This window comes from Lissotriton vulgaris, chromosome 1_2 (assembly GCF_964263255.1).
Source record: "Lissotriton vulgaris chromosome 1_2, aLisVul1.2, whole genome shotgun sequence".
Lineage (NCBI taxonomy): Eukaryota > Metazoa > Chordata > Amphibia > Caudata > Salamandridae > Lissotriton > Lissotriton vulgaris.
In genome coordinates, this window is record NC_141686.1 from 171715277 (window position 1) to 171728038 (window position 12762).

A 12762-nucleotide genomic window follows, 5' to 3' on the forward strand; every position below is an offset into this window, starting at 1 on the left:
CCAAAGCCCTTGAGCACTTGGAAGGCCATCTATGCCATCTCATCAAATACTCTGAATCACTTCTGATTCCTGCAAGAATGTGGTTTCTCCATGTCAGAGCCTGTGACTGCTTGTTTCAAATGCAAAATCAACCAAAGATGACGGAAGGCTGCAAGCCATGTGTGACACCTTTGCTCAGACTTGGGGCCATCTTATCAAGAAAGGGCGATACATTATCGCCGCTTTTATCGGCAGGAAACTGCTGCTAAAGCCGCGATAATGGTCTTGATAATATGCCCTTGTGAATTCCCATAGAAACCCAGGTTCTGGTGTTAACCTGGGCTTCTATGGGAATTCACTATTATGGAATTGGGAATATGGGAATTGGGAATATGGGGATGCTACTATTAGTATTATTACCTTCGCCTGCCCCCAAAGAGTTGATCACTACATTACATTTTTGGTACTCAGACTGCTGGTTATTTATTATCAAAGATATAAGGGAAATTGCATCAGTAAGCAACATGGTTGGTATTCGCCTTCTGTTTCCTGTTTACCTCACTGCAGGCCACATTTAACATGTTTTGTAACTTTTCTGCCTTTCTAGGGCTGCTAGAACCTGCAAGTTGCAAATTCAACCCGCCATCAGCACCAAATAATGTTTCAGCCAGCTGTACGACAGCAGAGCAGGTACTTTCTTAAGCCACTGCGGCTACAATGGTCGTGTAATTGCATCTCTTGAACTGTGTAGGACGTCTTATCTTTCAATTTGTTGTAAAAAAGAAAGATAATAAACAAAAAAATATGAGAAGAAGGGAAAGACAAAAGAGAGAGAGAGAATTCAAGGGGGAAAAATGAAAAAGTTTAAAAGAAAGAATGACAGGTAGGAAGGGATTGCAGATGGGAAGGAAAAAATAATGGAAGAAGGAAGAGAATTGTCATATTACATCCCTGAATACAGCCAAGCTGCTAAACGTGATAACATGTTCTAGTCTCCAGAGAAGACATTTCAGGAGAATAGTGAAAAAATACGAGACTGCTCTGTCTCCGAGTCTGGGAGGGCTGCTTGCTCTGCAGGTTTAAAGGCGTGGATTCTGCTGGTCAGGAGTAAAAGACTGCCAGCCCACGGCCAAGACAGCTGCGAGGAGCAGGGCATGCACAGACAGTAGTGCCCCTTGCTCTGAGGCCTGGCTCTGCTGTGAGGCCGCTCGAGCCCCGTGACTGATTGGGAGGGAGAGCAGAGAAAGTGGAGCCAGGAAATACACAATAAAATTGAAACCAGCACAGTGCTGGTGAAATGCTAGTAGTGCTGATAGAAAATGTTGATATATAATGTCAACAATTATTAACAAGCAACCAAGTGGGAGGCAGGGCAGGGAAGACAGCAGTAAAACTACTCTGGTGTCAAGAGGGGTGGGAGGAAGAATGCTATATTTAAATATATGCAGCTTGGGTGCTGAAGTTGAACACAGGCAAACACTAACAGAGCAGCAAACAAGGAAAGAAAGGAGTCCCCCAGAGAATAGATAAAGAACCATAGTGGAATGAGACAGTACTTAGTCCCTGCTGCCTGGGAGGAACAGAAGAGAGAAAGGAGGGACAAAGAGGCAGGACTGACCACTGGCAAGCAAGGATTTTTGAAGGACACTGACACAAACAAATCAAAAGCTGGGGAATGGCTTTAACCCAACATAGAAATTACAATAGGTCTCGAATTCTCGACCTAAAAACTGGCAGCATCTGAGAAATCTGGAAGGGGCTTCAGGGGACTGAACAAAATGCAACAAGGCAAAGGCTTTTTTTAAACGCCCACCTTTGTTGAAATATGGAGGCTTCCATCTCTGTCACCTGGTAAACGCTGGACTGTGTGAAATGAAAACTATCTTTATAACAGAGTTTTTCCTGATGCATGACCCATAGTACGCAGCACTGTGGAAAAAATGACTTTCCTCCGCCCCTCCTATGTCTGAATGTCAGCTGCACCATATGCAATGTGCATTAATGTTCTCAGTAAAGTAGGACATTGACAATAGTCATGCTGTATTCCTCCAGGAGCAATCAATTTGAAAAGGAAGGTCTCATGCCGACTCAGGCAGCTTTCATACTACACAACTAACACCTTCCTGATACACAGCACAAGTTGAAAGAAGTGTGTAGTGATTGCCTCTCGCTGTTTCAAAGCTGTGCTGCCTGCAGTTCATGCATTAACTCTAACAAATTCTGAGCTATAATTATCGTAGTTAAATTAATCTGGGATACTCTGATACAATATACTGTTTGATATGGCTCTTGCACTAGTGCTGGTTATAATATATTTGTCTGACATGGAATGAACACAAAACACAGCAGCAAGAAACACATTCAGGCTCTCACCATGCACACATCACCCGAGACCTCAAAGAGCTCCACTGCCTCCCCGTCCACAAACACACTATCTTCACGTTCTTCACACACAGTTATAAAGTCTTGCACAATCTAAGTCTCTCGTATTTTAACAGCTGCAACAATTTCCAATCCCTGACCACAAATCTATCTTCAACCGGCCTTCTACTCACTGACATGCTGTGCACCCATAGAGTCAGAGCCGTGACGACACCCTCTCGTATCTCACACCCCAACAAAGTGTACATCAGAGCCACCTCCTCAGTCCCTGGATTTCATAATAAAGTGAATACATGGCCATTACGTAGACCTCAGACTTGGCCAGCCCAGTGCCTACTCATTTAACGACTGTATACCCTCCAGAGTGAGATGTGGACTCTACAAAGAGTCAAAATATAACATTTGAATATATAGTTCAAAAAGATTTGTTTATATCTTTTCTAGCCCTGACAACACTGTTAGGACAATCACCAATAGACAAAACATGCTAGCATTCATATATTCGCTAAAAGTCTGAAATAATAGAAAACTGCTTAAGCTTCTTTATTGGCTCTCTTTGAATCAGCTTTTATCAAAGAATTACTACACTCCTAGATTTATTGTGCAAGCAATTGTTTGGATATGCTATGGAACTTTAGTGTTCCAACTTGGAGACAATTGGGGTAGCTACTTTCCGTGTTAGCTTCGCACCCATTAAACATATACATATATGCGTTCTCTTACAAATGCATGTTTTCTGTATAACCTTGTGTTAGGTGTGCACCACTAATTCCTCTTAGTACCCAAAAAAGTTATATTGTCAAATATATCAATCAAGCATTGACACTCTATTCTACCATGCCAGTTACACTGTTAAGATATTATCTTCACATCTTTACTCTAATCTATGCTTCTCTACCCTGCTCCAGAAAATCATTGCCCTCTGCAATGCTTTATGTTATGTTATTGGCATTTTTATTGTGCACACCACGTAGTTGGTACAATTTTGAAGTGGTTTCAGCTATTTCAGTTTTCTACTGCTCCCAGCCCTCCTCTTGCCCTGCCAAATTCTCCCAGTGACCTTTGCTTTCTCAATATTCCAACCTCACCTCCACCTTCCATTGCTTGCGCCCTTCATTAAACCTTTGCCTGAGCCTTCTTCTGCCTAAACATCTAACTCTACCCATTTCACCTGGGCCACCCATCTGCCCTCCCCATCCCTATTCTCAGTCTGTGCTATCTCCCAAAAACACTTATTCCCCCACCATTGTCTGCTGCCCTATAAATCCTCTTTCCAAACTTACTAGCCTATTTCTCAACCCTCCTATGTATGTATGTATGTATGTATGTATGTATGTATGTATGTATATTTATGTGCATTTGAAAATGTGAACTTGGCTGAAAGGGAGCTCAGCAATGCTTTACTATGTTGAAGGCAACAACAACGTCCACGAGTCATTGGAGGGGATGTAGTGTTCTTTAAAAAGGTATGTCTTTAGCTCTTTTTGGATTTTGAGAACGGTTGGGGCAGTCTTGACGTATACAGTAATCTCTTTGCAGATTCTGGGGGCACAAATAGAGAAGGCCTGATTTTCTTGTGCATACTTTTTCGTCTCCAGTGTGATTGGTGCTTTGGCAGAGGGCATGCATTGAACCACCAGGGATGATGAGCTTGTCTACAAGATAAGCAGCAGTGCTGGTCATGATGGATTTGTAGATGCTGCCGGCTGGCAAGGTTAGCAGTTGTGAACGTATCTAGGACCCTAAGTAAATATTCCCGATTCATGCCCTTATGTGGTTATAACAAATCAAATCCTTATAAAGGCATAGGAATCATAGCCATATTTAGTCATAGCCAATTCAGTCCAAATACGGCAAGGCTACTTCCCTAGACTCCTAGAAAGTACAACGCGTTCTTTAAACAAACCAAGCCTCCAGCAGCCCGGGAATTCCCCCTGCTTCTGTTTTGATTTGTCCTAGAACTCCTGAGAGTCCTGAAAGAACTGCCAGTTCTTAGTGACAGTTCTTAGTGACGTCTTATGTCCAACCTTACGTCAAACTCGGCACCTTCCAGGTATAAATATAGCAGCATTTGCCTTATGCAAACACACGGTGGTTTGGAGCAGAGCGGCTATCTGCTTACCCAAAGCCCAGCTGATGCGAGTGCCGAAGGAAGCCGACCCTCCCATTTGACGCACTGAGAGAGACGCTGTCTTTTCTCCTGCCGAGAAATCCAGCTCCAGTGTTTCCAGTTACCCTTGCGGGTTGCTTGGAGATCGAGTCCTGAGAAAGAGATACAAGACCTCCTTCATTCTAAACCCAAAGTACGGAGCTGATTAGATCCTTAGAGAATTCTTGATTCAGATTCTTGGCAAAAATAACTTAACTTAAACTGCAGCTCACTTACTCCTTCCCACGTACTAGACTTAGGTTAGGTACACCGGGGTAGGCGTATTTTAGAAGCACCAGTTGAATACGTTTAGTCAACTTTTATCATTATGTGTATTGTATATATTTTATCCGTTTTTAGTATCATATGGCTCAGAAACCATATAAATGCTTTTACAGTATTATTTCATAATACTCCTTTTACTGTACGCACTTTACTTTATGACAAGTATTGCAATTGTGGCAATTCACTTCTCTTGCATGAGAAAGAAGACTGTTCAATAAATAACAACTTTTATTGAAAACGCCCGTCTCTCTATTTCTCTGCACTCTGGTGAAACTAACCATGCACGATTGACTGAGTGAAATAGCTATCTATTGTTTTCACACGACTCTGGAGATATACTCCTTATTCTGGAGGGAGCAAATTTGTCATGTTTCTGCGGTTGTCAGAAGCTAATCCCTTCTTGTCTATTCAGGAAAGTTAACTCATTCCTGTTCACTCGAGAAAGTTTCTAGTGACCTCTGAGCTAGCTGGCATTCATAATTAAGTGTAACATATTTAATAGAGACCTAGTCGACCTCAGTCCTACGTCTAAACTATCGTTTAAGTTATTCCAATGCGCAGAGCCTATTGGGAATATAGGAACTACCCTACATAGCAATGAGAAGTCCATTGGAGGGGGAAACACTTAATAAGACACTGCAGAGTGTAGGATGCCCCACAAAGGGCCACTAATGATTCTTGGAGACTGAGGAGTACAATGTTTATCCCATCAAGACGCAACAGAAGAGCTTGAATGGCAATTATGAAACCACTTTTGTGTAGATAGGTGGTACCTAGCTGTCCGGCTTTTCTTCATGTTGTTTCCTTGAGGGTGAAGTCATTGTCCATGTTTTTGAGCTACGGTCGGACTAGTTGTTTCTTTTTGTTCTTAACAAATAATAGAAATTATGTTTTGGTGATGTTCAACTTCAAGTAAATGCTAGACATTAAGCTTTTGGTGATATACAAGCAGTGCATGAGGTGCTGAATGTCTGGAGGGAGGAGACTTTCCAGTAGAGTTGTGTGCCATTGGCATCTTGCTTAATGTTGGTCCTTTCATGGGTGAATAGAGTTTAAGGGGCTCCATGTTGAGGTTGAAGAAGATGACGGATAAGATGAATTGTGGGGGGACTAAGCAGGTGACAGGGAGGTTCTTGGACCCAGAGGCATATATGTGAATAAGCTGGAGTTGATTTGACATTTGGAGGAGAACAACTGAAGTGAGTTGCCAGCGAATCCCATTTGAGAATTCATGGCAGAGGGTGAGCTGGAGGAAGGTGTGAAAGGTGGCTGAGACACTGAGCAATTTGTGTGGGCAGGGGTTATCTTTCTTTGACATCTACAGAACGTTTCTGATATGAAATGTATCTATCTCTGTGCTGCAGTGTTATCTGAAGTAGGATTGGTAGCTGTGCAGAGGGTCAGTAGGTGTTGATATGATCATGGAGTTGAACATAGACTGCTTTTGCAGTGATGATGAAGGAAAGGTTAGTAATATGCCATAGGCTGGTGGGGTCTTCAGGGTATAGTGAAGATGTCCTTAAAAGGAAGAGGGTCTGGTATGTCTGGAGAGCCAGAAATATGCCTTGTGTGCAGAAGGCATTGACAATTGTGAGTAGGGGTGAGAGAGCATCTCCAGACAGGACTTTGATGAAGGATGAGGGGTAAGACATCATCTTCATACCCGGCGTGACTCAGAGGGAGTGAGTATGCCAGCAAGATCTGTGAGAAACTCACCCTCTGTTTTTCATCAATCATTTCTCAGACACCTCCTCCCAGACTTCCTCCCCTATTATTCTTTATCACATATCAGAATCAACTATCTTCAGCACCTTTTACTCATCCTTTCACAATCCAATCCCTGTCCTCTTTCAATTTTTCCTCAAATCTACTCCACAACACCCATCAGACTAGCTGCACTCTACCTCACCCTTCAAATTGGAAGTTAACCTTCTCTGCATTTATGACTCTCCTTCCCCCTATCCCCAACATCTCCCAGCCTGCTTAGCTAGTGCATCTTTGTGATGATTGAACTGCCATAGTACCAAGGATCCTCCACAGTCCTATTCAGACAGAACCTTAAGAAAAACTGTCAGCAATTTGAAACAACGTTGGAGGAAACACATGATGGGTTCTGTGATAGTGGAAGATGAAGGGTCTATTTCCCAGTGGCTGTTGAGTCTGCATTGTACTATAAATGAGTCAATAACCTTCAGCTGCATTCTACAAATGGATGAAAACATTTTACTGTGTCCTGATCCAATGAAAACACCTACTTCTATCTATTTACTGTGGCCCTTACTTACCTTTATGGCAGGTTGATGATGTCTGCTCTATTTCTGCTCTCTATTGGTCCAGTGTCAATGCCAAGGAGGCTGTCTGAGTTGTCAGAAGACATGCATTTGCTATTGTTCTCTGAATATTCACCCTAATTGAAATCTCAGCAAAACCACCATGGCTAAGATGGTGGTGCAGAGGGGGAGTAAATGTGTCAGAGTGGTAAACATTTCTGATGACCCAACTTCAGCACATTCTTATGGCTTGCCTGGGTTCTAAATCAGACCCCTCTGTGAAGTGATTAGGATGCCACATGGTCACTTCTAATGCCCTAATTCTTAAGTTTGAGTTAATTCCAATTTGAGGGGAAACTCTTCAGACTGGGACTGCTTGTGTGCAAATTAGCATTGATCATGCTCCAATAGGAGCAAGCCAGTCCAAAATATCAGCCCATATTCCTTCTGAACAACAGCACAAGTAACATTACTCCAGTTGTATCCTAGATGCACCTCTTCAGTGAGGTATAGATTGAGTTCAGTTGCACAAGGAGCATAGGATACATGCCCCCGCATAGCTGTAGCACTTAGTATATCACACTGAAGAAAACACAAAGGTGACGTAGGAATGCTTGCAAGTATCCATTGTCAGTCACTCGGTCCTCATTCCAGTCCATAATTTTTCACCTACTATTCAACAGCAAACTGTATGAAGATAGCTAAGTCTGCTTTCGGTCATGTGGGGTTTTACATCTTTACTCACCTGTATGAGAGGCGTCTTTTGAATGTAAGATGTTAAAAACTAATCAGTGTCTCTGTAGGGACCAAAATATTAATAGGTGTTCAGAGGGGTTAGAATGTAAAAATGGCACCAGTGTATCTGGAATTCCCACTGAGCAGGAACCATCTTCATTAAACAATGACTCATTTGGCATACTTGTGGCTTGTCAGGAATCAAACTTTATCAAAAAGTGAAATTTGTGATTACAATTTCTGTCACATCATATGTACAAATAAAGCTATAGACATACTTCGCTTGTTTGCTATTTAAGTCCTAGGTTCCTGAGCCTCTAAAAGATGTCTAATCTGAGGGATACTATCATGCATAAACCCCATATTTCCATGCTCTGTGTAACTTCATTTTTCCATCTTTCCCCTTTCAAGTAGAGTAATATTGATATAAGCAGCCAGTGGGAAGTCCTAAGCCAATTGGATGCCTTGTATTAACTCCTGTTCTTTGTCTGCAATCTGTATAAAGATAATGCCTTAAAAAAAGACATGAAGCATGTATGACTGCAGTGGGGGAAACTGGGGCTCACTTGAACAAGTCGCCTCCTACTGCCAGATGTCACCACCACACAACTATTATGTCTCCTCAACATTCCCCCTCTACTCCAGCCTATAATTGTTTCACAAACAGTGTCCACCCTCTAACTTAATTTTAACACCCTCAATAGAGAGCAATATCACTTAACTATGTGACTGGTGATGTACAAGGGGTAGGCAGGGTAGGAAAAAAGGATGTATGAGGCTGCATGAAACGTACCATGAAGACACTTTCTTCCAGAAGTAACTTTTTTTCTGTGCGCTGAATATAAATGCCATGTCATTCTTTCATTCATTCTTCATATATTGTAAGAATTGGCAAATACACATTATGTTTTGGTCTCTGTCTTTGGGATACCTTGTAGTGAAAGACTCTAACGGGGACCAATGTTTTTCTCTCCCATGGAAGTAAACCTCCAAACACCCCTGGATAGAGTTGAGTTTGCTTGATTGTTTGTAATATTCCATTCACGTTATATTATTATTGTATGGAAATCACATGTTTAGTCAATTTATTTGTGTAGTTGTGAAGTAAAATGCACAATTTGGCTAATATTTTTCTTTGTTCTTACATTTTCTCAGGTAGAGTGCCCCAAGCCATATTCGTTTTAACTGATGCCCCTCACTAGAAACATACAACTGTGTCAGGTGTTTGCCCCCCTCCATCCGTTTAAAAATGCCACTCCTTCCACTGCCCCAAGCAACTGAAACCAGCCTTCTTCTTAACACCCACTCTCATACACACAGTAACATTCACATACTTGAAGCCAAAAAGAATGCGACACACAGGTTGTGAAAATGAAGTGAAGCACTGCAAAGCTGTCAAGTCCAGCTGACTGTTCCCAAAAAATGAGAGTTGTATAACATAATCTCCATGATTTTTCATTGCAGTACCATGCCTTTAAAGGAGAGACTGGAGAAGCTTCAGTGTCACTTCACCTGGAGTCTTGAGGAGCAAGACAAAATTGATATAGGACACATGAAGCAAGGTCTCATCGTCAGAATTCAACACACGCCTTACAACAACCGTTCCACCTTTTACGCACTCCAGGCCTATATACACCAGCGGGAAGGAAGGTACCAGGAAGCCCTTGAAAGTCTTAGGACTGCCGAAGAGCTTTTGGGAGAAGGTCAACAAATCAACTTGATAGAGACTAAGTTGGTCATCTCTGGTAACTACGCCTGGATCTACTATCATTTGTGTAACTATGAAATGGTAGAGCAGTACCTGGATAGATCTGACAAGATTAGTCAGTTTCTTTCTCATCCCTCTCAATCTACACCAACTATTCCTGATATTAGTGGAATGATTGGTTGGTCCCTAATGGCAATTGGTTTTCGATACGGAGAGCGAGCAGCAAGCTCTTTCCAGGCAGCATTGTCATAAAACCCCAAAAATGTGGAATTCAGTGCTGGGCTGGCTATTGCACTTTATGCAGTGACCACACGCTGTGATGCAGGCCCAGAACTGCAAGAAGAAGCTATTTCCAAACTTAAGGAAGTCATCCACCAAGAGCCAATCAATTATGAGTGTAGGGCCTACCTGGCTCAGCTGATTAAAGGTTCAGACTTTGGCCAAGCGCAAGAGCTCGCAGAAGATGTGGTGCAGAACAGTCGCGATCCTGAGGTCCTAAGGAATGCGGCACACGTTTTCCTACCACAAAACTTTGAAAGATTCCGTGACATTCTAGAGCAAGCCATTTCCATGAACAGAGGTTATTTTCTTCTTCATAGAGACCTGGGCTACTTCTACCAGAAACAACTAATATGGAATATACATGCACACATTTTGCCATCACAAAATATTATAGCAGCAGGGATCCAGGCTTACAAACGTGCCATTCAATTGGCTCCATTTTGTATTTATGCAAAAATTGGCTTAGCAGAAATGTATGGAGAGAATAACCAAGAGGCCTACCAGCAAGAGATATATGATAATCTAGAGAGGGAACTCCCTATTGCCAGTGAGAAATGTCAACAAGCTTTTTATGCCAGCTTCGGGCAATTTCTACTCTATAAGAAACATTTGCCGAATGATGCAGTCAATGTATTTGCAAAGGGTTTTAAAATGTCTAGAGAAACAAAGTATGGAAAGAAATGTGAATCTGAGCTGTCAAAGATAGTCCGACGGTTTGAGCGAAATGGCAGAACAGAAGAGGCCAGGGACCTATCACAACTTCTCCAGCGGATCTAGAAGGGAAGAGATATTTTATAGAAACAAAAAGTAGTGAGCATGCAGTCATTAGAGTTAGCTATGGCCACATCAGATCAGAGTGCATGGAATCGAATTCTAAATGCAAGCTTCCTAGGATAAGAAAACCAAAACCTTGAATAAATAGAGCGGAACAAATGTTCTTTGAAATACTAAACCAATGAGATTTGGTCTGATGGAGAAGGTGATCTAGTGTGATCTAGTAGCAAAGGGCCCAATACACAACGTAATTGTGCACCTAAGATGTGCTTTGGCGCGCTAACAGGTTGATTTATGAGTGCAAATCCTCATTACAGGTTCACAGTATGTGATTTCGCACAAGTAAATATATTTGTTATTGCAGACAATTTCCAGCAAGCCAGTGTGCTAGAATTTCTGCATCAACAAATTCGTTTACAGGGGTTTGTTAGTGGGATAGTCTTGAAGACACACCTGCATAAGACAGTGACCATCCACAAAAGTATGGGTTTCTGCTAATCACAACCTTTTTAAAAGTGCTATGCTGGTAGCTCCCCTTCCTGAATATTGAGGACAAGAGTGAATAGGTTTTCCGGGTGGAAAGAGAAGGGGACATCCCAAAATTGGCAGACGTGTACAAGAAATCTCATCTCATCTCCACAGGAAAAATGACGTTCCCTGTAGAGATACATAAATAAATAAGTAAAATTTGACATTTTCAGAATAAAGTGTCTTTATGTGAAAAGTTTGCCCGTGTAAAAACTTGAGCGAATCTGGGACAGTCACAGGTTAGCAGAAGTAATCTTTGAATTCTTTGAGTCAGAAATGCAATCACTATTTCAGCTTAATCCAATCTGAGTATATTGCCAGGTTCCTTTAAGTATGGGAACCGCAGCTACAACATAAAATATACAGAAATTATTAAATATAAAAAATATTAATAGGTTGTAGGAGGAACATGACTTGCCATTGAAAGATATGCAGCACGAATTATATTATTATACAAGGGGATGCATTGAAAACATTACACATGTGGAAACTCAAATTAATTCAATCAATTTCTGAGAACAAAAAAGTTGTACTGAGACAATGGAAGTTTTGAAACTCCACAGCTATGAGAGCATGTATTTGATTATTGTGTATTTTCCTGATTTCAATTTTATACGTACACAATGTTTTAGAATGGTGATCTAACGGATTTAGGATGAAGGAGGTCTAATATCGTTAACAAAATTGTATTGAAAGTTTAATATAATATGTCTGCTATTAGGACTCACAATTAAACAGACAAAACATAAACAAGTTAATCCATAACTGAAGAGTGTTAGATTAATAAACTACACACCACTACAATAAGACATTTCCCGATTGTAGTCCACTTATTTCAAAGCATGTTAAAACAGCAACTGTTTTCTGTTACTTTCCTATTTGACTGTTTTATTTCTCCCCTGTAGAGAGTGCTGTAATCATGCGGGGAGTCCATATTGTCTGTTGGTATTACCTCAGCAAGGGAGGGGGGCACTAAGACAAATCACCAAATGCAAGATGTCTTTGGGTACAACCGGGAGGGATGTTTGGCAATCGGAATTATGTTAGGAAGAAGCAGCTGCTAAAGTAATGGAATAGTCACAGGTTAAAGACTGTTCAAGCTGTGCAGCGAGGTTGCAGAACCAAAGAGGAGATGCTCAATCAATCAATCAATGCTTTTGTATAGCGCGCTACTCACCCGGAGGGTCTCAAGGCGCTTGGGGGGGGGGGAGTTCGCTACTGCTCGAACAGCCAGGTCTTGAGTTGCTTCCTGAAGGAGAGGTGGTCTTGGGTCATGCGGAGGTGGATGGGGAGGGAGTTCCACGTCTTGGCCGCCAGGTAGGAGAAGGATCTTCCTCCCGTTGTGGCTCTTCGGATGCGGGGAACGGTGGCGAGGGCGTGGTTGGTCGATCGTAGCTGGCGTGTTGGAGTGTAGAAGGTCAGGCGGTCATTGAGGTATCTGGGGCCTTGGTTGTGGAGAGATTTGTGTGTGTGGGTGAGGAGTCGGAACGTGATTCTCTTGCTGACGGGGAGCCAGTGCAGGTCTCGCAGGTGTTCGGAGATGTGGCTGTGTCAGGGGATGTCTAGGATGAGTCGTGCTGAGGCGTTCTGAATGCGCTGGAGTCTTTTCTGAAGTTTGGCTGTGGTTCCGGCGTAGAGGGAGTTCCCGTAGTCCAGTCGGCTGGTGACGA

At 42.2% G+C, this 12762-nt stretch overlaps 1 pseudogene across 1 annotated transcript; it reads left to right on the forward strand.

Moving 5' to 3' along the window:
* The first annotated feature begins 5723 nt into the window (after window positions 1–5723).
* LOC147734779 (interferon-induced protein with tetratricopeptide repeats 5-like) lies at window positions 5724–11901 on the forward strand (annotated as a pseudogene). Its single transcript, XR_015307541.1, has 2 exons — window positions 5724–7664; window positions 7720–11901. The product of XR_015307541.1 is annotated as an interferon-induced protein with tetratricopeptide repeats 5-like (transcript).
* Window positions 11902–12762: the final 861 nt, after the last annotated feature.